This window comes from Acomys minous (assembly GCF_964271855.1).
Source record: "Acomys minous genome assembly, chromosome: 12".
Lineage (NCBI taxonomy): Eukaryota > Metazoa > Chordata > Mammalia > Rodentia > Muridae > Acomys > Acomys minous.
Genome location: NC_140493.1, coordinates 17204092 through 17230063, shown reverse-complemented (window position 1 = coordinate 17230063; position 25972 = coordinate 17204092). Strand labels below are relative to the sequence as shown.

Genomic DNA, 25972 nt, shown 5'->3' with positions numbered 1-25972 from the left:
AAGCTTTTCTATGCACAGCATTAAACATAAGGTGGGTGTTTAAAAGCAGAAGCTGAGGAACCGTCTTTACATTTAGCATCTCTTAGAGTCCTTTGAGGGAGCCAAAAGCCCTCTCGGTGCTGTCCAAGGTTCTGATAACTTTGGCTCCATCAGCCTAGATCCTTGTTGTCAAGGTCCCAGGGTCTTTTCCCAATGCCGTGGTGCTTGTTCTCCTCTCCCTGACACATTTTACACACTTTTAGATCAACTACTACATCCTGTTTTACAACATAAATTTGATTTATTGTCTGCAGCATGGATGAATGTTTAAGCCAAGCCTTTCCTGTACAAGTAGTGATTCCAATATTAACTCTCATCACGCTGTCACACTTTTCTCATAACCAGAGAAAATCCACAAGCGTGGCTAAACTGTTTTAAGTTTCTAATAATTCTTTTTTTTTTTTTTTTTTTTTTTTTTTTTTTTTTTTTTTTTGAGACAGGGTCTCACTGTGTACTCTGGCTGTCCTGGAGCTCACTATGTAGACTAGACTGGCCTTGAACTCAACAGATCCATTTTTGAGTGCTGGCATTGAAGGCATGTGCCGCCACATCCAACCAGATTGTTGCATTTTTTACTCTAACTAAAACATGACTTGCGTTCTTGGTTTGCTCATGTATGGGCCCCCTATCAGGACATGGGTGCAGCACATGAACTGGGCGCTAGGGTCCCACTTTGTTGTCAACAGACACTAAAACAGATTCTGTAAGCTGTCTGTGCTTCCTCCTCATCACCATGTACCTGGTTCATAGTGCCACTCACCTCACTGGAAAGCGTGGCAGGGTAGATGGGTGGTTATATAAGGTGCTTGCTTACAGTGATAAGTAGTCGGAACAGCTAGTAAAAAGCCCCAGGGTCACTCAGCAGCAGATGTTTAGCAACTAATCAGTATAGTTAATTGGACAAGAATGAGTGAGAAAACCATGTGGCTGCTTTTCCTGGAAGCATGGAAATTAGCTGTGGCAGGACAGGCTGCAGCGTTGCCCAAGACACAGCACAAAGGCAACTCCGTGAGGACTGTCGATTTCACAACTACAAAACCTAAGTCCAAGCCTCAGCTGCACCTGTTGGCTAGCTCTGTAGCCTTGAGTAAAGTGCTTAGCCACCTGAGCCTGCATGTCCCCTCAGAATACCAGGTGCTAGAGATAGCGCAGTGAACAGGACAGTCATGGTCCCTTTCCTCATGAAGCAACATTCTCACGAGGCTGACAGGAATTCTTCTTGCAAGTAAACACACCGTGAAACAGGAACAATACTAACTGCAGGAAGAAAGTGAAGGTGATGGCAACAGGGCATGCTTTCTGGGTTTAGTCATCTACACACAGAGGCCAGGGGCCTGCAAAGGAGCCGACCTCAAAAGAACTCAAGGAGACCCAGTAGGATGATGGGGCAACAAGTGCTGAAGCCTAGGAACTGGGTGGCTCTGCCTTTGATCAAATTCCAAGAGTGGTCCTCGGACCCAGCTCCAAAAGAAGACTGCGGTGAGACTGGTCGTGGGGTGAACAGAGTTAGATACGCCTGGTCTGAAAGGCCCTGGGAGGAATTTGACTTTACTTGATGTGCATTGTCAAAATGTGGAGTCTGTTTTTGCAAATGAGAAGACTGAGTCTACAGTTACAAATGACTTGCCTTGCTGCTGTGTGAGAAATACGTTGGAGAGGAGTGAAGACGGGGGGTGCTGAGCAGTAATCTAGATCAATGCTGGTGACTTAGACCAACATGATGTCGGTGGGAAGAGCTGAGTTGGCATATTTTGGAAGTAGAGCCCATAAGGTCTGCTTGTGGGCTTGTGAGAGCAGATGGAGTAACCAAGAATAACTTACAGGCTTTTGTTGAAGGGCTCAGTGTACAGCTTTGCATCCACTCAAATGGAAGGACTCAGTGTAAAGAGTAATACTTACTAGTGTGCTTACTTTGGGACACAGCATCCAGTCTTCTTTGATCAGATTTTTTGAGACATCCTACTGGATGTAGAAGACTTGAATTCAAAGGCTGGATGGGACTGGAAATACATGGTAGGAGTCACTGGCTTCCCATACAGGTGATGATGTAAATAGTCTTCTAAGGATTGTGCAGACAACTTAGAGAGAGACCTGACACATAGCCCACATCTCAGATCAGCTGACACCGAACACCATGTGTAAGATCATTTGCTGTTACAGGTTCCTCATCAAGAGAATTTTAATGACCTCATCATCTTCATACATGACATTTTGTGCATTTTACTTTAGCTGTCTGTGAGGCCAGGGGCAATACCTGGCTAAAGTTTTTCTCAGAAAAGTATTTATATTAGAAACAAAGGAAAAACAAAATACAGACAGAGTAGGCCCTGGAGTTGGCTCCCAGTGGCTCCTGGGCCTCCTGAAGAAAATAAGGCAGTATTCACCTGGATAATTCTGACCAAGTTTCCTGGCAGGTGTTTAGTGACTCCTGCTTGCAGATCCTTGCCCATCATGTAAGGGTTGGAGTCCCATAGGGCCAGCATGCATTGTGCACACAACCTCCCTGGTTCCCTACAGAGCTGGAGTGGTGAGTGCTCGGTCCTGCAGACGGGCTACTGCCCTGCTGAGCAGACATGAGCAGGCTCACTGTGCCCTCTCACTGTGTGGTTGTGTGTAGTTACACCATGGCTTTCTCCCCATTACATCATGGGAATTCTTTACAATCTGAAGGGAGAGCACGTGAGACAGTATTTTATATCACCAAGTGTAAACAAAGCCTTCAGAACTTAACACATTGACCCCAACAGGGTCAACGTGTTTACAGCTTTGGCAGGCTTTGGGGGGAAAAGCATGGTTTTTACCTTTTTTGGAGACATTATTTTGAGCAACTCAAGATAAGCATGTTTATGAGTAAGAGGACACTTTGGCAGGTATTATAGACTGAGTTGTGTCCATGCCGCCCATCAAATATATGCAGCAGAATCTTAACCTCCAGTGCTTTGGAGTGTGAACTCACTTAGAGATCTTTAAAGAGATAATTAAGGTTATATAAAGGGGCCCCTTGATATTTTGGTGGGCTCTAATGTCGTAAAACCCTTACAAAAAGGAAATTTGGGCATAGCTTCAGAGAAAATATTTCACTAAGACTAAGAGAGAAGACAGGCATTTATAAGGCAAAGAGAGAGGCCTGGGAGAAACCATCCCTGCTGCCAGTGGTGAGTGTCCTCCGCACCCACATTCATTTCTTCAAAACACTAGAGAGAGAGAGAGCATGGAGCCTCTCCCGTGCCAGGCAAGCGTTGTGCCATTCAGCCATATATGCAGCACACTTTGATTATTAGAAGAGAGGCATCCTTCAAAGGTTTGCTTCCTAGACTACAGCGAAGCGGAAGTTGTTTGGAAGGTGTGCCAGCTGAAAGTTTTCCAAGGTTGGTAGATAGACACGAAGCCACAGAATAGGAAGATGTCGGTGAACTTGGGACAATACGAATCAAAGGAAAATGCATCCTAAAACTATTGAAATGCAACAAAGACACCAACTATAAAGCATCCTGACCAGAAGGCAGATACCTCTTGAGCTCTGTATATGGCTCCCAGGACTCTGCCTCCTAGAAACCATGATGCTGATACCTTGGAATCTCACCTGCTGCTTGCTGCTTCTAACAATATAGCAAAAGCAAAAAAAGTGTTACTTGTGTGCCTGGGTTCCCAGAGACTGAGACTTCACTTGCTCGACACTTGGCCTGGCAAAGACGCCCCTGCTCTCTGGGTAAGTGTGGGGCCGGGCCCTTCCTGTTTCAGCTTTCAGTGACTTTCACAGACCCAGAGCTAGAGGGGCAGCAGAGCTGCATCTGCTGCTTTATCCCACGTTGTCACCCTCAAGAATTAAGGTGGAGTTTTCCAGGCTTGGAAATACCAGGAAACCCAAGAATATATATATATAAAATCATTGAATCCCAAAGGCTGATAAGTAAGAGGAGAGTTGGTGTGGGTCTCAGGGAAGCCTCTAGGCAGAGACCCTCCAGCCCTATGTCCTTGACATGCTCAGCAGAGATCTTAAGTGTTAGGTCCTACAAGATTCTATGCTATGATTATAGTTATGACATCATACAGACTGGACCTTGTGTGCAGAACTGTTCTACATTGTATGAGACTCAGGGGCCCCCTGCCTCAACAAACAAGGTCCCCCAGTGTATGGTGAATCAGGATATCATGGTGAAAGCAAAGGGTATGTTGCTGCATCCTGCTCCTTTTGAAACCAAAATTAGCATCGGACACATCATCTGGTTGTGTACTTGGCTCATTTTCCAAGTAGCCCCCAAAGCTTCTAATTATGAATGGGACCCACAACTGAAAGCAGTTCAGCAGGTCTGGTCCAGAGAAGGTTATGACCATGTGGCAGAAATGGAAGTTATACAGGAGCTCAGCAACATGAACTTCTCTCAAAGGTCATCTTAGCTGGAGCATCATTGAGTGCCCAGTCGGCCAGAAACAGAAGCCAACATGGCTCTAATCCCAGTTTGTTACCACGGAACTGCTTCGCTCATGAAGGACCCACGTGTCTCTTCACTAAAATAGGCAATCTGGGTGTAGAGTTGCCTTGTCCACATGCAGTATGAAAAAGGGTATTTGCAAGTGTCTATAACCACAGGACCGAGTGCTGAAAAGAATGTGACTCATGAATGTCTCCTTGTTTCGTTATGAAGATAATATACATGTAGCATAGTAAATATCCTCATTTTCTTTCCTTGTTTATTCACCCTATGCAGCATGAAATGTATCTGCCTCGTGATAATATACTTTCTTAGGCACTGTCAATTTCACATCTTAGTACTTTGTTAGAGGAGATCAAATTGCTGAACTGAAGGACTTCACTTCCAGTGAGGGGTACATACGTTTTCAGCATGTTGAATTGTGCTAGGCAAAATGATGACCATGTTACTGTCTTGCTAGGAGAGTAGTGGGGCTTAGAAGGGTAAGTATGGGGGCCAGACTGACAAAGAGTGAGCTTGTCATGGAGTGTGTGAGTGTGTGTGTGTGTGTGTGTGTGTGTGTGTGTGTGTGTGTGTGTGTGTGTGTTTGACAGGTCACTGTGTAGGTGTACTTTTTTATCTGTTTTATTTGGGTTCTTATATCTACCACCCTTCTTCACCCCAATCCCTTCTAACACCCCAACACCAGGTAGGAGAGACAGGAGGTTAGTGGGGACAGAGGGGGTTGAGATCTTTTCACTACTTCCTGCTGACTAAGGTCATTGAGTTCCTTGGGGGCAAGTCCAGTTTCGTCTTGGAAAGATCTCTTCAACTTCTTGTCTCTTTTCTCTCAACCACTTGACAAAGCAAGAACCAGCAGGAGGAACAGCTGGCCTCTCTTTAAGTTCTGGTCTTTTTATACCCTCTCTAGAGTCCCCAGAATTAAACTATCTTCAGCTGGCAGAATCACACCCCTGCTAGAGTATGCATGAGGAAAATAGTCTGCTGCTGCCCCAATCTGAAGCAGCCTCGTATCTCACACCTGGGATTAAAACCAAACCATGTTTGCATAACATAATTAGCCTGTGGATTTTGCTTTGGTTTGGTTTTTTATTTTCTTTTCCTTCGCCCCGCCCCAAGACAGGGTTTCTCAGTGTAGCCCTGGCTGTCTTAGACTCTGTAGACCAGGCTGGCTGGCCTTGAACTCACAGTGATCTGCCTGCCTCTGCATGCGCCACCACACCTGGCCATAACTGGCTTTTTAAAGACACCAAAATACTCACTACACCATAGGATGCATAGATGTAACTAAACATTATTTCTGTTTGTGTTTCACCTCCTAGGTAGGACTGTAAAGGTGCAGTCAGGCTGTGTGTTTATGCGTTTCACATCCCTAGTTGGTGGGAGGGAAGTGTCACCAGCTGAATATAGTGGTGCATGTCTTTAATCCCAGCATTCAGAAGACAGAGGCTAGTGGATCTCTATGAGTTCAAGGCCAGCCTGGTCTATATTGCAAGTTATAGGCAAGTTGGGGCTACATAGTGAGACAGTCTTAAAAAAAAAAGTCTAATAAATGTACACTGATTTTTTTCCTTATCAAAAGCTCCTAAATAACTTTGTTTTCTTTGCATGGCTTGTACATTAACTAATCTAAGTAATCTAGAGATTGTTTAAAGGAATGGGATGGATATGCAAATATTCTTTGCAAATACCGCTCATTTTTAATTGGAGACTTGAGCATATGCAAGGCACTGGTGGTCTGTGTATATTCCAGTTGGATATTCTGGAGCTAGGAGGAGGGGCAGCCTTGTACAAGCCAAGGAGAGGCCTCCAAGGAAACCAATCTTGATGACTCCTTGATCTTGGACTTCAACCTCCAGAACTGTATAGGCCAGTGTGTGTTGTGTAAGCTACCAGCATTTTGGTACCTCCGCCCTAGCTGGCATGTACATGGTGTTTTGTCCCTTGCTCTAGACGACCTCACAGTGTAACACAAGGACTGTACACTAGGAAAGCAGTTGGTGGGTCCCAGAGTGACCACGGAAGCAGGGAGCTGCCCAGGAAAGGCTTCCTGGAGGAGACTTAGAGCCTCATGATGGTATGGACGGGAAGGGAATTCCAGGCAGGGAGCCAGGATACATGGGCTCAGGCCAGTAACCACACCTTCAGCAGCTGCTTCTTGGTTTGCTAGTGCCAAGGGCCATCTATGAGAAAGGGGCCTTGAAACAGAAATCAAGAGGCACTTCCTACCCACCATGGAGTGTGAGCCACATGCATGAGGCCCACAGAAGACATTTAAGAAAGGCCTCTGGCTGCAGGGACCCCACAAGAAAAAGATACACGCTGCTAGGTAGAATCAACACCACTGTTTTATGGTAGAGTGCCCTTAGGGATGCCCAGCAAATGATGGTTCTGCTGTGGCTTTTGCTGTGGGCCTGGGGGAGTAGAACCCAGAAAGAAAGCCTAGCCTTGGCTGAGGGCAGAACTAGCTCTAGCCATACTCTCCTTCCATGAGCAGAATCCATGTCAGGCCTTCCTCTCAGTTTTTATTCAAACTGTTGCTTCTCAGGGGCCTGTTCATGCCTCTGCCTCCTCCCCAATGTCCCTTTTCAAGAAACCATCAAGGACTTGTGGCCAGCTGATGGCTAATGCCTTCTGCTCATCCTAGTGACGTGCCCTGGCTGCCACCAATTGCTTTGTGAGGATGATGGACTCAGAACTGGAGACGGAGCTGACCTCTTTGTGAGCCACAGAAGGTCACTCCGGTCTCAGAAATGGTCAAGACAGTCCAGCGTGCCTTCCCCGCCACTGTGCTTTGGCTTCCCTAGGTTTTCCCAGGAATTCTCAGGGCTGTTCATCCCTTTTGCAAATACCAACTGCCAGACTGTGGGCCAACACTGGAAAATAGATAGATAGTGAGTGCTTCTCCAACCCAATCTATAAAAGGTGCAACTAGACTACGGTAAGTGCCAGCCAGGAGAGATGGGTGGTTCTGGGAGTGGAAAACAAGACAGTGGCTGTCCTCCCGAGAGTATCCAACCCCGCCCACTTCTCTCTACTTTAGGGCCAATGAGAGCAGGAGCTCTCCAGTTTTTCACTGACCATTTTGGCCTTCTGCATCTATGGCCACTCTTCTCTATCCTGCGTGATATAGTGTAAGAACTTGGCTTTTTCCCAGGACTGGTACCTCTGCATGTGGCTCTGCTTCCACAGTACCTTGTTCAAGGCAGCTCTGCCTCTCTCCTACTTCCTTCCCAACAGGAAAAAGCCTCACCCGTCTTAAAAAGATGTCCCTAGCTACGCTGAGTTGTGGCCTGGGATTTGAAGGCTCTTCCAAGTCCCAGGTGCCGGACTGCCCAACTAGTGTTGAGATTGTTTGTTGTTGGTTTTCCTATGTGAGTTTCTTTCTTTTTTTATAATGCGCATTTTATTTTGTGTCTTTAATTATTTGTATTTGGGGTTTTTGTCTTTTTGGGTTTTCCCCTCTCCTTTGGGATGATTCTATACACCATCTTGCCATAAAGTTAGCTTTTGTTGTTTATTAATAATTTTCCACTTGCTTATTAGGTGCCTGTTGGGTTCTCATTTCTATCAATGGCATACTGATAATAAAATTATCCATAGATACTTAAAAACAATTCCAAGTACCTTTATCAGATACTTGATTCCTTATTTAGTCTATTTGTCATCATATTTTTTGCTCATATGTCTCCAAAAGGACATTGAAAAAAATCTATATCAACACTTTTAAAATTGTGCTTAAATTTTTGCATCTTGTGTTTTGCACTTGCAAGTAAATAAGTTTTTAACACATTGTGAAGATACTTTAAAATGGAACTATTATGTCACTCCTTAAGTGATTTCAATAAAAGTGAAGCAGAGACCATGTAGTTTCTGCCCAAATCCATTTTGAAAATATACTCTTGACATTCAGTAATAATATTTTTCTTCTATAGTCTGTATACTCGTTTCACTTTACTCAGAATTGTACCCTAATTTAATAGTTATGCTTAATTATACAGAATAAAATTTGACAAACAGCATCTGTCACATAAAGATGCCTGAAAAAGTGAATGTGTTGAAAAATATTAAACATACTTGTGCAGACAAAAAAAATGATGTTAAAAGCATAGTTGGAACAGACTGATGTGAATAAGAAAAATACAAGCACAACAGCAGTTGAAGAAATTTGGAGCTCTGAAACTCTGCATTAGAAGAGAGATATAAAATCAATGGTCTCCACCACAAGGAACTAGACAAATGTGAGCAAATGAAACAAAAAGGAAAAAGTACTTCCAACAAAGGCAGAAACCAGTGGAAGAAAATGCAGACAATGGCAAAAACTAAATCAAAAGCTAAGTCCTTGTAAAGATTCATGAGGTTGATAAATCTCTAGTTAGCATACTCAAGGAAAAATTCAAATATGTGATAGCAGCGGAAGATGGGCCATCACTACAAATCCTACAGTCACATAAAAAAGAAAAGAAAAAAAAGAAAAAAGAAAACGAGACAGTAGTTGTATCACCTTTTTGCCCCTCCAGAAGTGACAACATAGAACGAATGATTTCTATGAAATATGTAATTATTAAAATGGGCGAATGAATAGAAGGCCCAAATCACTCTATGTATTAAAGAAACTGAATTTGAGATTAATCTTGCCACAAAGAAATTTCCAGTTCTCTGCCTCCAATCTACTCTCCCTCAAGTGCAGATCTGTAATTGTCATCCCCTTACCCAAGAGCAATGCCTTACTCCACAGTAGAGAACTAAGGCCATTTGTGATCCAGCTGCTGCCTGCAACTTGCTACTGTTACTGCTAACCATCGCCTTGCTCCACCTTGTGCCACACTGATTACCCTAGTGGTTCCCAAGTGGAAGTACTTGGTAACCGCCACCAGGGGGCACTTGGAGATGTACAGGAGTTTGAGTTGTCACTTGAAATCAAGGAATGTCCCTGGCATTTAGTAGTCAGTGCCCAGGTGTCAAACACCCAGCAATACCTGGGAAGAGATGAGGAATCATCCCTGCCAAGAATGCCAATAAAGCCATGGAGACTTTGCCCAAGTGAACTCTTCTTAGTTTCAACTCTAAGAATTAGACATGCCATTAGCTTTATGTTGAACCGTCTTTCACCTGGCTAATTCTGACTCGACTTTGGGACATCACTTGTGAACCTTCCAGAACAAATGTCCAATGAATTTATTACACCGAATTTGTCTCCCCTCCCCCATTTCTTAAAAAGGAAGAGGAGGAGAAGTTGTCAGTCAAGAGGGAGGATTAGCCTCGCCCATCTGAAGGGAAAATTAGGAAGGGGGGAAAAAAAACACCTTGTCTGAACTTGAAAATGAAAATGCTGATGTGGTTTTTATTCCAGAAACATATCTTACTGATTAAAAGCAAGGAGTGCTACTGGCTCGTGGGTGGGCCAGCTGTAGTTGGCACCTTGCTCCACCGAGCCAGGCTCACTGCCACAGAACGTCAGAGGCTGGAGGCTCATGTGGTCTGTGCAGGTGGGCACGGCTGTGTGCACACAAGGGGCATGATGGCAGACACGTCCCTGCAGTCCCACTTATCCATTCATCTTTAGTCACAGGCACAGAGACAACCATCGTCAAGGGAACCAACAGACCCTGGTCAAATAGGCCTGGACTTAGCCATCTACCAACTGTATGACTGTGGCCGGTGATGGACTCTTTTCATCTTGTCATCTATGAAGCCGAGGCAATTGCACCTATTAATAAAGTGTTGTCTGCACAGCTCATGGCATGTGCTAACACAAACTACATGTTCCCTGGATAGTCATTTCAGCAGCCAAGATGGCAGTCCCCAGTACTACTCTCCCCACCTTAATGATCGCAGCCATAGCTTCAAACAGTCCTTCTCGCCTTGGGCCCTAGAGCTAAAGGAGTGGACCGAGCTCTGGTGAGCCTTAGTTTCCATGACTGTAAAATGGGCCTGACACCTCTGCACAGCGACCACACAGGGCTTGTGGCTTGGCATGACTGCAGAGGCCGCTGCCAGGCAGGCAATCTTCGCCAAGAGCTGGATTCCTCCAGGCCCGCCCCAGCTGGCATTCTCTCCAGTTTCATTGCGTTGGGTTGCAGGGCGATGCAGCCATTGATAATGGTGTAATTGGGGTGACTTGGGTATTTTCCTAGGTACTGCTGCTGATGACTCATGCTTGGTAAGTCCACATTCCACTGCCATCAAGCGCAGAAGACGGTTAAATAACCTAGTCAGGTATTCAGGTTTCACAACTCTGGTGTCTGAATGTGAGGTCCTTGAGTTACCCAGAGACTCCACACCTCAGTTGTTTACGTGGAGCTTTTGTTCCCAGAGTCCTGCACAGATGGGGTTTTCTGTGAGGCATTTAGCTGGTGCTGGGAGGGTTTCCAGCTATAGTTTCTTCCTAGCCACTAATCGCCTGCAAATGATAAACCTATTCAGTGGCGGGCTTGGACCTCCAGCTTCTCACCTCGCTCTGCTCCCCTCGGGGTCCTTCTCTGCTTTTCTGAACTTCCTGTGCCCTACTCTTCCCCTCCTCCCGCCACCCCTCCCCCTGTCCCTCTGTGCCCCTCTCCCAAGGCCTCTGCCTTCGTGTCCTTTTTTTTTTTTTTTTTTCTCCCTGGCTTGTGCTCCAGGCACACCCACCTCCTGCTCTCCACAGACCAGACCAGCTCAGCATTGGAATGAGGTAGGGACATGGGTGGGTCCTAGAGGAGCCTGCCCCAACCCAACTGCCTAAGACAGGGTGCAGTTATAAGTCTTTCAAGGTCTGAGCTCCAGGGAGCTTTGTAGCTGCATGGGTCGGGAACTGCCCTTTCCTCTGACTGAGGTAGACGGGCACACAGTATCGGTAGGGCAAGACAGGAGGCAGGTACAGGATGGGAGTAACTGTGCTTGCCCACAGGAAGGTCCCTCCACACCAGGTCTCTGCCTCCTTCTCGTGTGCCTGGTGGTCCTGGGCCTGAATCTCAGCCTGGCCAGAGGTGGTCACTGCCAGCCCAGGGTGAGCCAGGCCCTGACTTGACAAGCAAGGTCTCAGCTTTCCTGGAGGGACAAACATAAGAACACTGGCTACAGTGGGATGTGAAGGAAGGGGGTGCTATCAGAGTGGAAGAGCCAGGCCCTGTGCTGTGCCCTGCAGTGAAAAGTGGAGTGAACACACTCACACCCCTAGCTGTGTGGCCTGGACAAGTGCTGGCTCTCCAGTGACAATGCTGCTACAGGGCTGTGAAGGGTCTCTGGTGGCAAGCACAGAACGTCCCGGCCTGCACAGTACTCTGAACTAAGAAGACAAGAACCTGAAGCCGTCAGAGCAAGGCCCAGATTAGGCAGGTGGGCAGCCTATGGTCTCCCAGCCAGGGGAGCGGTGTGGTCAGGGGTAATGCTGCACTGCCCTCTGCGGGATGGCCCAGAGGGAGGAGGAGGCAGCAGCCACTTGCTTCCCTCGCATCCTGCCTGCTTTCTGACAACTGCCATCTCTCTCGGAGGCCTTCTCACCCTAGAGGTGGTACACTCACAGCCCCTGGCCACCTCAGCTCCTGGCACATCCACCACCCCAGCTGAGCTCCTCCAGCTTGTGCCAGGGCTTTGTCTGCCTGCACTTTTAACCTCAGCAACCTAGGGCTAAGAGGCGGGGCCACTCACACAATGGGGATAGCTAAGGCAACAGAGAGACCCTTGCTAGGACACCCCAGCCAGAGACGCATTGTGGACATGTCATTGCTGGTACCCACCTGCCTTCTGCTGCTTTCCCTCTGCCGCCCCCACCCCCACACCCCAGGGCCGGGTGTCATCACCATCACATATGACTTTCCATCCACCCCCCTGCACACACCCTTAGCACCCACACCCCATCTCCATGTGGAATTCTCATCTGGCACAATCCCAACACTAGTTTAATACAAACTCCTGTCCATTCCGTGGTGCAGCGTGGTGACACAGGTGTGACTGTAGCCTCAAACATCCCAGCACCTCCGTCTCTCTGCAGCCACATGGCCCATTCTCTTCCCCACTTGTTATCTGCCAGCTCAGGGCTTTTGTGCTTCTAGAAACACTAACCTGGAGAAACTTATTCCCTCCCCCACCCCCCCTGCCCCGCCCACCCAGTTCCCAGCATCCCTCTCAGGCTATCTCAATTTCTAGCACAGTGGAGACCCCTGGCCAATACTCACCACCCAGTCCCTGTGAGACCTTCCTTCTTAAAAGCTCCTTTCTAGACTACACCTCTCCTGCAGCCACCGTGTCTTGGTCCTTGGCTCCCTTGAAAGACAGCCCTTCATGTGGTATCTGTTTGCATCTCCATTCCTTCCCCCACCTTAAGCCTTTGACTACTCCACATGTCTGCCTAGTTGCTCCCTGCACTGGAGTCCTTCAGCCACTCCCACCTCGACTGCTGCTGGCCCCCAGTGGCTGACCTGTGAGGTTCCTCTACCACCTGGCCTGCCCCCACTCTTAGTAGAGCTGGCCTTCTCCAGGGCTAGTCAGCTTGGATTTTTCTTGTCTCCCCGGGCTCTTCAGAAATCTCTTCCGTCACCAGGCTCTGCATGCTAATGTCACTGGCTGACCACTGCCCTGGCCTCAGATTTCTACCTCTAGCTCCCTTATGGTATGGTGTCTCCCATGGAAAAGTGCCACACAGTTCCTGGTTCAGGCTTATCCCTGGACCAGCCTTCCCAAACTCAGTACCTGCCCCCCCCCCACTCTGCCAGATATTGGCCCAGAATTTCCACAGCTATTCCTACCTCTCCTACCCTCCTCTTCCTCTTCTCTCCCCACCCCAGCCCCACTTCCCCATTACTGAATCTGTCAGCAAGTCTTGGGGCGCCACCTTCTAGATCTGTTTCTGCTTTCTTTACTTCCCTGAGGCTACCTCACTGCCTTTGCTCTTGGACACTGTGCCAGATCTGGGCCTGTCCTGGCTCCCTGCCTCCAGTATGGCCACTACATCTCTACTTTTTAAAGCCCAGGTCACCTGCTAAATGCCTCATGTTGACATCTCGCTTAGAACAGCCTGGGCTGCTGATGGCCCTGGGCAGCTCTCACTTCCGCATGGTAGCAACCCAGTCACAGGTGCCCTGATACTTCCCACACATCTAGGTTCTGCTGGGCCTTGGGACCTTGTGTGTCCCCTTTGTCTAAACACTCATCTCTTATGCACTCTGGCCCACTCCCTCACCAGCTTCCTGATTTCACCCAAGTATCACCTCAGGGAAATTGCAGCTGCAACTCGCTCCCTGGAGTTGGCCCCTTCCTGTCCCACTTGCGATCGATACTGTCACTAACATTCCAGCATCTAGCTCATGTACCACCTGGCTGAGGAGGACAAGAACTGCTGCCTCAGAGCCTAAGACAGAGGCACATATATGGGTACATAATATAGCCCTAGTGCTGGTAAGTACCCACAGACTACTACTGTGGGAATGGCACAGTGCTAGTCCTGTACCCCTTCCAGAAGCACTACCAGGGAGGTCCGCAGGCAAGCTGAGTCCCCTTTAGCCATCATAGAGTTTTAACTCACGGCGTTTAATCCAGGGCCAGAGCGGGTGGTCCTGACCCCACGCCCTGGGCTGACAGAGGGTCAGCATCAAAGCTGGATTAGCACCCCTGCTTAACCCCAGCTGCCACATTCTTGTGACAGTTGTAAAACTGGAAAGATTGGCAGTCTCAGCCTTGGACTCAGATACACTCGTGGCAACCTCTCGCACCTTGCACATCTAATGTTCACACACTCCCACACACCCATTGGTGCTGTGCCAGTCAGGGAGCCAGGTTCCTCCACGTTTCTAAGGACAGACCATAGCTAACACCAGTCTGAACCTCTGCAAGGCCTTCCTGATAAAATCACTGTCTTGAGTCTATTTTACAGACAGGTGGACTCTACCCAGAGAAGCCCCTTAGTTTGTAGTGCCTTATTCCTAATTTCTTGAGTGACATGGTTTCAATACAGACTGTGTGATCATGGTGAGGGAGAACGCCAGACATCTGGACATCCCTCAGCCTCAGAAACTGCATCTCCTAGGTAGGAAAGGCAAATGTGCCCCTAGTGACCATTGCGTAGCAAGACAAGGTAAGAGCTAGGAAATACCAAAGCAGGTGGCTCTGGGACCTGGGTGAGTTGGTGGTGGTGGTGTGGCTGTTGTGAGAGTAATTCCAGGTCCCACTTGACAAAGCTCACGTGAAAGTCAAGGCCTCGACCCATTGCTATAGCTCACTCACCCAGGTGAGGCCATCTTCAGTGTTCTTCGTGACCTGTCATGCCATCATGTTTGTAGTCCCTCCGTCTTTTTCTCCAGTTTAGCGACACTTCCCTGGGCAGAGATGTCAGCAATAGCCAGGGGCCCCAGGCTCTTCTCCCCATCACTAAGCCCTGAGCACCAGGTGTCTTTTCTCATAATTCATATTGCAGACTATGTATGGCTTGTTGGCTCGGCTCTGTCTAGAGCCAAGGTACCCAGCAACCTGTGTCACATCACGTCTCTCTGTGGAGACTGCTGACCAGTTGTCCCTGTCACAACCACAAACAACTTCTAAGCTCTTGTGAGCCTGGTGGGAGAGCTGCCATCAGGAGTGGCTTCTCCATGAGGTCACATCCTGAAAGCAGAAGGTAGACAAGATGACTTAAGAAAGTGTGTGTGGCGGGGGGAGGGGAGGTGCTTCTATTCCCCGGCAAGATAGAATCAGGCTGTTGGTTCTTCTGTCAGACACAAGCCCCACGAACCAGACAAGAGATGGCGAGTGGTAGATTTCAAGACATCAAACATCAGGCAGGTGCACTGGCCATTGAGAGACAACAAAAAAAGAGCCCTCCTCCTGCTGTAGGAGGTTCCAGACCACTGTAGGCAGTGAGATTAGCGACAGTCCCAGTCCCAGAGGTCTGTCTTGAGTGGGTGTCTGGAGCCACAGGGCCAGGAAAAGATGACACCCACAGAAAGATGGAACCCGGACATGTATAGAGGGACTCATCAGTGCCATCCTAGAACAATGTCTGTCCCCACTAGGCAGACTGGAAGCTTCATAATTCTGGTGGGACATTTGATGGCCTTGAGAGGCGGCAGGCTGAGACAGAAAAACATTGCCTCAGTAATGCAAACAGTTGGCCCTAGATTGAACCCGTATGCAGACCTGCCTAATAGATCATGACAGCGAGACCCACAAGGATTAAACCAATTCCAAGTAACTTAGCGGTGTCACAGAGCAAGGCCCAGCATCCACTGGGATACACAAATACCCGGTGTGCAATGAGGTAAAAAAAAAAAACCTCACAGATGTCAAATATCCAAAGATGATGCGGCGTGCGAAGAAAAAGGGTCGCCCCACAGTGAGAAAGTGATCTTCAAAACTGAGTTGACACTGAAGTTAGAACTGGCCAATGAGTATATTCAAAATGTTTGTGGCAACTGATTGCCACTAGTTCCAGTAACAGAGATGTAGAGGACTAAAGTTTATCAAACTCTAGGGAGACTGTGACACACGAGCCATTACATGCACTATGTGGAGTCAGCAGAAAAGTAGACTTGGAGGAGAAAAGTGACAAAGACCCCACTGGAGAGAATCCACAAGGAAGGGGTGGAACACTACAACGTAAACACCAGAGGAGGGCTGCGGAGGCAGCTTGGTCTATAAAGTGCTTGCCATACAAGTATGAGAGCTCAAGCTGGAATCCCAGAACACACATAAAAGCAGCTACACTTGTAACCCAAGCTCCATGGCCAATCTAAGCTTGATTAGCCTTAAACCAATGAGAGACCCTATCGCAAAAAAAAAAAAAAAGGAAGAAAGAAAGAAAAAAGAAAAGAAATGAGAGCCAGACATGGTGGCACACGTAATCCCAGCACTTGGGAGGCAGAGGCAGGTGGATCTCTGTGAGTTCGAGGCCAGCCTGGTCTACAAAGTGAGTCCAGGACAGCCAAGGCTACACAGAGAAACCCTTTCTTGGAAAACCAAAAAAACAAAACAAAACAAAACAAACAAGAAAGAAGGAAATAAAAGAGAGAGGGGAGAGAGAGAGAGAGGGAGGGAGAAGGGGAGGAAGAGGAGGAGGAAGTGGAGGAAGAGGAAGAGAAGAAGAAGAAAGCATCACTAGGCATGGTAGCCCACACTGTTATTCCCAGCATTCAGAGACAGATGGATTGCTACGGGTTCAAGGCCAGCCAGCCTGGTCTACTTAATGAGTTCCAAGCCAGCCAGGGCTACATAGTGAGATCCTATCTCACAAACAAAATGAAGCAGACAGTGCCTGAGGAGCAACACCTGAAATTGACCTCTGGCCTCCGCACATACACAAACACACAGATATAAAAAAAAAGTTTGAAAAAAAGGATGACCAAACGTTCTGAAAATAAAACCCACAGATCTGAGAACTCCAAAGACAAGCATGAAGAAAGCACACAGCAGCGTCACAGTCACATTTCCGTAATGATAAAGAGAGAAAACCTTCTAAGTAAGCGGTTTATAAAATATAAAATGCATGTCACATACAGCAGAAGAGACCATGAAGGAAGGTTTATTATCAGAAAAAGTAAGAAGTAATCTAATAATCTAACCACAGCACTCTGGAGTCAGAGGCAGGCAGATCTCTGTGAGTTCAAAGCCAGCCTGGTCTGCATAGAACATTCCAGGTCAACCAGGGCTACACAGAGCCCCTGTCTTGAGAAGAAAGAAGAGGAGAAATTGTCAATCAGGGAGCCATGCAATCTTAAATATCTGTAGTAACAGCTTCAAAGTTCACAAAGTAAAAACTCAGAACCGAAGGGAGAAATATGCCCCAGCCACGACAGAAACATCAGTGCCCCCTTCTCAGTAACTGACAGAACAAATAGAAAATCAGCCAGGATATAGAATGTTTGAAGGACATTAACAGCCAATTTGACTTAGCTATCATTCATTTAACACCCCACTCAAAAAAAAAAAAAAAAAAAAAAAAAGAATAAACATTTTTGAGCGAACTCTGAAAATTTACCAAGATAAACCGAGTTGTTTAAAAAGTGTTCTCTGCCCATAGAGAAACCCAAATCTCAGGATAATCCTCAAATGTTTGAAAACTATGCAGAGTTTTCATCAGTCAAATAAGAAACCAAAGGAAAGCCAGACTTTTAAACTGGTCGAAAATGAAAGAAAATGCAAAATGCTAAGATTTGTGAGGTAGTGCGAGGCAGGGGGCTTCCTCAACCTGAGAAGCCTATTCCCTATAGCTAACATGGCAATTAATAGAAAAGGCTGGATATGTATTTCCCCAAAGATCAGGAACTAGACAAGGACACCCATACTTACCACGGAGCTGCCAGCCAGGCAGGCATTAAAAAGTAAAAGGAATCCAGATAGAAAAGTGGTAAAATAGTCTTGCTTGCCTACTCATTCTCTAGAAAGTCCAATAAAGCTACAACAGACTGAGTAGAACTAACCACAGACTTGAGCAAATTTCAACAAGGTCAAGAGGCTGAGGTATTGGTTTGAAGATAGATGGCTGAAAAAGTCAGGCCCAAAACAGAGTCACACAAATGTGGTCAACTTGTTTTTTTGTTTTTTTGTTTTTTGTTTTTTTTTAACAAAGACAATTTAAACTACAGTGTAGCGACTTTCTTAACAAATGGTATTAGAGCATTCAAATATTTTCATGCAAAATACTAAAGAGCAAACTTCAAATTATACCTGGCCCCATGGCCAAAAATTAACTCACAGTGGAGCCTCAGCCTCAATGTAGAACCTAAAATTGTTGAGGTTTATGACCGAACCGTGGTTTAAATGTTTTCTTAGGTGTTTATGCCTTGTTTTGTTTTAAGGTGTGTGTGTGTGTGTGTGTGTGAGTATGTGCCCAAAGGCCAGAAGAAGGTGTTGGATGCCCCTGGAGCTGGAGATGCTGGATGTTGGAAACTGAACTCTGGTCCTCTGCAAGAGCAGCAAAGCTCACTTAACCACTGAGCCACCTTTCCAGCTTCTGGTTTCTTAGTTTTGACACCAAAAGCAAGATTTAGGAAGAAGTAAACTAACAAATTTGACCTCATCAAAACTAAACATTTCCGCTGCTTGAAAGACATTGTTCAGAGCAGGAAAAGCTAGATAGAGCCACCATGGCAGAAACTAGTTTTGAAAGCGTGCATCTGGTGATGTCAGATAAAGGACCTGTGTACAGAACATATAAAGGATTCCTCCAAATCCAGTGTTTAAAATGAATAGGGTAACATTTCACAAGAGAAAATACACAAACAGCCAACGAGCACATCGAGAGACGCTCAATAGCATTAGTCGTGACGGTAATAAAACACAGTGGTGCCTGCCTGTTTCCTAACAACTCCGCTTAGGAAAGCTGACGAATGCCAAGGGCTGTTGTGGTGTGGACGGACTGGAACTCACTGATGCTGGTGAGAACAAATGCGAAGTAGTAAGGACATGTGGAAATCAGCTTGGAAGGTGTTTTTAAAAGTTAAACATATACTGGCCATATGATGCAGGCATTCTAGCCTTATATTTACCCAAGAGGAACAGCACCAGCTGTCCCCACAGAGACTGGGACATGAATATTCATACCAGCTTTATGGGTAACCAAATACTGAAACAGCCTTAATGTCCAAGAGCCTGAATGTCTATCTATTCCACGTAAGGGAAAAAGTAAACTGCAGTGTAGTCACCCGATACACACACCATGGCACAGCTTTAGGATTGCACATGGTCCTAAAGCTACGCAAGGGACACACCACAGTGTAGCCCACACCAGACACAGTGGTCCAAACACAAGACACACCCTGTGTGTGATGTCATCATGAAGTAAGCACACCATGCTGCAGCCATGTCCCCTGGACAGTACGAAGGCTCCACTGGAGGCCGGAGAGGTGGCTCAGCAGGTAAGAGTGTTTGGACCTGAGTTCTAATCCAAGATACCGCATAAAAAAGCTGGACCTGGCTGCACACGGACCTGTGTCTCCAGTGCTGTGGGGAACCATGGACAGGAGGATCCCTGGGGCTTGATGGGCACCAGCCCGGCTCCAGGTTCAGTGAGAGACCCTGTCTCAAAGGAATAAGATGGAGGGTGATAAAGCAGAGTACCCAGAATCCTCCTCTGCTCTTCACATACATGTTTATATACATCACACTAAGAGGGTGGGAGCTTAGGAGGAGAAGGAGGGGAAAGGGTAAAAAAAAGACTGCTGATGTACTCTAGAAATAATTGCACTAGGTGGGAAAACTGGGATTTATCTAAAATCTAGCACATACAAACTCTTGTGTGGCCCAAAGCAGGTAGGTAGATGGCTGCTTAGTGACAGCGAGGGGCAGGAAGGAGTTTAGGAGCGGGGCTTGTCACAAAGGGCCCCTGTGGGAAGACGAGCTGCTCATTATCCTGAGTTAGTGGTGGTGGCTTCACGGATGCATACGTGTCAAAACTTATCAAATGGTACACCTTAAGTATGCACGGCTAATTGCTTGGTGATTGTACTTAAATTAAGCTGCTTTAAAAGGCAGGCAAGAGGAATGTTCCCGAAGTAAGGACCACCCCACCCCCCACTTTCCTGCACAGGCTTTGCACAGCCTGGACACAGGGCAGGGATGGGGATGGTCCTTGAGAAATGATTGCTGTTCCAGGTCTACAGAGTCAGTGGAATCCAGGAGCCCCAGGCCGAGCTCTAGCTAAGGGTGTCCTCCTAAGCCAGGTGATGATGCCCCAGTGGGAGCATCTGGAGCCTGGGGAGAAGCCATGTAGAGCCCTGGGGATGTGCTTAGGAGCTGTGCTGCAGGCACCTGGCTATTTCATGGGAACGGGACCCTGAGCTGGTCACAGGCATGGTGCCTGGCAGATACCTGAAGAGCATAACCCTCCACTGTGTCTGGATAAATAGACACCATCCTGGGAAGCTCCATGGATCAGGCCCAGGCACTTGGGTACCTGATGATGGGTCACTGATATCCAAGACCTCACAAATGAGGCAAGAAAGGCAATGGTAATGAGCGAGGTGTGGCCTGGACTAGGACAGCTGCCCTCAAGCTCCCTGGCTTCCCTGAGTGGGTGATGGCTCCCTTTCACCTATCAGGGGCGTTGAGGTCCTTAGTGACACACGCACAGTGCACAGTACACACCATGAGCTGAGCCCTTAGAAACAGCTGCAGGAAGGGAGGGAGAGAGGAGACACTGATGTCACTGGTGGAAACACACAAGGCCAGTGTATCAGGGGTCCAGAAGGGGGACGACTTCAGAGAGGGTCAGATCCCAAGGAGAGAGGATGTGATGACATGCTGAGTATTCGGTGACTAGGGAGCCCAAGATAGCCGGGCCACTCCCTGGCAGTGTGGATGTGCTAGGTGCTTTTTCGGTTGGTGATGGACACATGACCACAACCCCCCTCAGATGGGAGAGGGATGTGTCATTATGGCTCCATTAGCAGAGGCTGTGGCTCCTATGGACAGTCCACTTTAGCCACTGTACTGACAACCAACCCCTTCTCACCCCCCAGACTCTTCATGGCTTTACCATTTCACCAGCAGATACCCTACAGTACAGTTTTAAAGAAAAAAAACATTTTTAAGCCCACCAGAGATTAAATCAGAGAAGCCAGGCCTGTCCCTGGATTGTCACCAATTCCCTGGACCATCACCAATTCCCTGAAAGTGATGGCTGTGTGGAGAAGAACAGGCATACACCTTCCAGGTGGGAAAGGACACCAGAGTCCCATCCAGCAGGCTGGGCAGCCGAGGTGGCTTCTTGGTGGCTACTTAGTCCTGTGGTATGTTTCTAATGCTTAAAGGGCTCCTCTATGGACAGGAGACAAGGCCTTTCTGTGAGTATTCCTGAAATGTGAGGCTCTGTCTCAGCCCAGCAAGGCCCCAGGAAGCTGGCTCCCCTGCAAGGCTCCCCAAGTCTAACAATGCTCAGCTCTGGTTCCTCCCTAGAAAAAAAGGCACCTACAAGCCATTGAGGCATGGGCCAGGACTACTGGCTGGGACCTCCTCACAGAGGTGACATAGGATGGTGGGAGACAGCAGGTGCGCCTCATCTCTCACACCTGCACGGTCTACACAGAGTAGGAGCTGAGGTTAAGAAGAGAAGCCATGGCTGCTAGCTACCCTGGTCCTCATCTGGATCAGGGAGAGGCATTTGAAGGGAGGGACAGAGCGTGGGTAGCAGGCTGTGTCCTTTGGCAGCAAGGCTGGAGCAGGGGGTCACAGTGCAGCTGCAGGACAAAGCTCCAAGTGACACGTAGAAGATGTTTGGCTCTGTGCAAAGCCTGACCGGGTCCTGTCCACTCAGGACAGAGGCACTCAGAGCGATTGTCTCACTGGGCCCATCAGACCTTCATTGCTGCTTTGTCATAGACACTGAGCCTGTTTTGATCAAAGGGTGGCTTGATGGATTGTGTACCCTCTCCCACAATGCTCCTGTTCACTTCAGGGACCCAACTGGTCCCACAGAGTGGGGGTGGGGGCAGATTAGATCCTATATGGCTTATGATTTGAAAAAGAATAGTAAGGAAAGTGGAGAAAAATGGGACAGTCCAAATGGCCAGCTGCTCTGACCTGTCCCTGTACTTGCTAACCCTGTGGTTTCAGGCTGGCAAGAGGTAGCAGATGGCAGCATGCTTAGTGAGGGCTTCTTGCAGTTGCTCTGGGTCTCAGGTCCTTAGAGATATGGGTACTTTTCTCCCTGAGGATCCAGCCATAAGGTTGATTGCAAAGGACTAGAGTTGGCCAAGCATGGAAGAGAATGGTTCCCCCCTTTTGTCTAAAATAATTATTTTAATAAATTTACGGGTCTCATCATGATTTTCATATATAATTATATATTCATAATAAAAAAAAGTCATTATAGTCTGCTCATATTCATCCCCCTACAGCCTTCTCCTGCTCCATCTGGCCCCATTTCTACTTCCAGATAGTCCCCTTTCTGTTTTCATGTTATGTACATACTTGCACACATGTGCTCACACACTTACACGTTCTCTCTCTCTCTCTCTCTCTCTCTCTCTCTCTCTCTCTCTCTCTCTCTTTCTCTTTCTCTCTCTCACTCAAACACACATACAGACAGAAAGGGAGAGACACAGACAGACAGACAGACAGAGACAGAGAGGGAGAGAGAGAGAGAGAGAGAGAGAGAGAGAGAGAGAGAGAGAGAGAGAGAGAACCTAAATTTTGAGTGTCCTATTTTGCTTTTTATTCTGTGATAAAATACTGACCAAAACCAACTTGGGAGAGGAAAAGACTTATCTTTGTCTCATACTTCCCAGTTTGTCACTGAGGGAAGCCAGAGCAGGAAATCAGGGCAAGAACCTAGACACAGAACTCAAAGCCTTTCTTACACAGCACCAGGACACCTGCCCAGGGGTGGCACCATCTAGAGTGGGCTGGGCTCGTCCACCTCAACCACTAATCAAGAAAATATGGCCCCCAAACGTCATGTTCTCTCTCCCTCTCAAAGAAAGAAATGCCCCATAGGCAGGCACATCTGATGAGGACACGACTCCTCAGCTGAGGTTCCTCCTTCCTGGGTGACTGTAGTTTGTGTAAGGCTGACAAAAACGAGCCAGCACACTGCATTAAGAGGTGGAGGAAGTGTGGTGTTTGTCTCTCTCTCTGAGTCTGGCTTATGTCACTGATATGGTCCCCACTTCCACCTATTTACCTGTAAGTGACACCATTAAATTATTCTTCATGGATAAATAAAACCTCATTCATTATGTATAGGCACCACGTTTTCTTTGTCCATTGAGCTGTTTGGTTGGTATGTTGAGACAGGAGTCTTTTGTAATCCAAGCTAGATTTGAACTCACTACATAGCTAAGAATGGCTTTGATCTCCTGGATCCTCCTGCTCTTGCCTCCCCAGTGCTGGGAATATGGTCTTGTGCCACCACACCTGGCTTTCCACGTATCTGTTGATGGGAATCTGATGCCACATCTTGCCTATTGGAAACAGGTCATTTCTTCTGCCTTTCAACCAAGGTGAGTCCTTTTCCTTTGTTGACCCTCAGTTCCCTTCTCCGGAGTGGATCAGAGTTGGTCTCCAAGCCACCAGAGACCCTCGTCTGCCCGTGCAGTGTGATTCAGCTTCCCACCCTTGCTCATTCACGGCAGTGGGAGGTCGCTTGTAGTCTTCAGCCAGGACTACCACCAGCCCTGCCTCACCTTGTCACAAACTCTGCCTCTTCTTGGTCCCCTTGTAGCCTCAAGCACAGGTCTTAAGCTCCTCAAGCTTCTGTGTCCCTATCTGACCAGGCAAGATATTGCCACGGATTCCCAGAGCTCACAGCTACATTTGGGCCAGACTGTACGGGTGGATCGCCCAGCCCATGTAGATTCATTTCCCACCTTGGTGGCTCGGGCAATGAGATCAGAAAACTTGGGCCAGGCCTTTAGGGGAGTCATATTTGAGCTAAGCCCTCACCTACTACTGCCTGCCATGGGACAGAGACGAGGCTCCAATGTACCTCTGTTGTTCCAGTTCCTTCTCCAGCTCTCCAGAAGCCTGGGCAGGCCTGTGGCTGCCTGCCCTGGAGTGGGTCCCAGGCTGAGGGAGGGAATGGGTGAGGTATAAAGGATTCAGGGTGGCTCCTTCTGTCCTTCTCACCCCAATAGAATCCCTTTCCAATCAGGAGGTGTTCCCATGGCAACCCTGCTGGGCCTCTCTCCTGCCTGCATGGCTCCTTCTTAGGTGTCTGCAGCAAGGGAAGAAGCTGCTTTTGGCCTTGTCACCTCACCTCCTCACCTCACCTGGCTTTCCAAGGCGTGAAAAAAAAATCTCTTCTCCCCTTAGAATACAAGAACACGTTTGAACAGGGACATCTTCCAAGCCAGCACCAAGACACGGAGACACCCATCCCCCAAAGCTACCCACTCACTCCATGACTGGTCCCCGCCTGCCCCAGCAGGACAGATTGCCTTGGCAAGGCGATTGGATTATAATTAGCACTCATTAGCGCCTCAGCGATCTGTGAGACAAGTCACCTGTCGCCAAGTCCCCTTCTTGGGAGCTGAAATGATTCCTGTCAATGATTCCCATGGGATCACAACATCAAAGGGAGAAGAGATGAGCCTCTGCAGAAAGCAATCCAGGCAGTGCCCTTTGTGTGCATCCTCCACCCTTCCTGCCTGCGCTCTGGAAAGTTCTGTTTGTAGAACGACAGGAGGCGGAGAGGATGAAGTGGTGCTCCTTCCTGCCTTACCCAGAGGCTGGCTCAGGGGCACATTGCCTCTCCGTGGGCACACAAGCAACCCCAGCATATGAGCAAAGGTTTGGTCTCTACCGTGAGATGCCTGCCATCAGGCAAGACAATAAGGCTGCTGTAAGCACCTGCCTTGGCCAGTTCTGAACAAGGGCCAGGAGCCTGTGCGAGGTTCCAGCAGAGGGAGAGCCATCTCCTGGGAGCTCGGAGCCTATGAGAGAAACAAAGTGGTTTCTTGCAGATGGAACACTCAGCACTTCTAAGGAAAGGATTGTGATGGCTGAGGGCTGGGAAGATGGCTGGGGAGACTGGCCAGTGGCCCCACCCAAGAAGAAAACAGCTCATGCCAAGGCCCTGAACAGACCACCCGTCCCTCACTGCCACCAGCACGTAGAGAGGTATTGTCTCCCAACAACTGACTCCCTCCTCCTTTGTGTCATTTGGAGGGTGACAATTGGAGTCACTTTAGACACAACAGTGTTTGAATCTCTGGTGCTGAGGGTCTTAGGCCCAACCAGCCCGATTCCCAGATGGGAAACAGTTACGTGAATGTCACCGAGTGGCCCCAAACTCCCTAATTTGTGATCCTGGCATGTGGCTTCTGGCTAGGATCAAGTTCAGAGAGCTGTTCTGGTCTCTTCTGGCTTCTGCTGACACTCTGGGTCTGGAAAGCTCTACTGGTTTTATACACTGTGAGCCATTTAGAGATGTGACAGGACAGTTACAAAAAGAGACTCTACGGAGGAGGAGGTGGGTAGAGGAGGAAGAGGAGGAGGAAGAGGAGGGAAGAAGGGCTCCCCAAGCTTCCATTGGTGGCAATTGCTGCTCTGAAACAGGACAGGGGCTGCCTTCAAAGATGAGCAGGGCAGGTCAGCAGCCTTTACATCAGCCACCAGATGCAGCCTGCGCTGGTGGTACCTGTTTAGGAGTGACAGCTCAGCTCTTGGGGCTCTGGGGACAAATGGAAAAAGGCCGCCTGCCTTGAACCCACCGCCTGTGGTGACTCCTGGTCTTTAAAAAAAAAAAGCTGCAGCTAAAAATGGCTCTCAAGTCCATGTACTCAGTGTCTACCCACAGGAGTGCCAGCCACCCTGTCCAGCTCACAACTTTCCCTCCTGGTCCCTCAGCCCTGCCTGCTGTCCCTGGGCTTCTGTCAGCCGTCATTGCTTTATAGCAAGGAGCCCAGCAGAATGAGGTTGGTTCCACTGACAGTTACTGTTGCTGTGATGAAAGGCAACTTGGGGAGGAAACGGTTTATTTGGCTGATGCTTCTACAGCACCGTTCACCATCCAAGTCAGGACAGGAACTCAAGCAGGGCAGGAACCTGGAGGCAGGAGCTGCTGCAGAGGCCACAGAGGGGTGCTGCTTACTGGC

General features: G+C 48.0%; 1 pseudogene across 1 annotated transcript in view; it reads right to left on the bottom strand.

Annotated features, from left to right (window-relative positions):
* LOC311579618 overlaps positions 1–25265 on the bottom strand; it is a 31140-nt pseudogene extending 5875 nt beyond the window's left edge. The window contains exons 1-2 of the transcript XR_014783678.1: positions 24380–25265; positions 23863–24090 (exon numbers count right to left, since the gene is read on the bottom strand). The product of XR_014783678.1 is annotated as an uncharacterized misc_RNA (transcript). The remainder of the gene's footprint in view (positions 1–23862; positions 24091–24379) is intronic.
* Between the last annotated feature and the right edge of the window lie 707 nt (positions 25266–25972).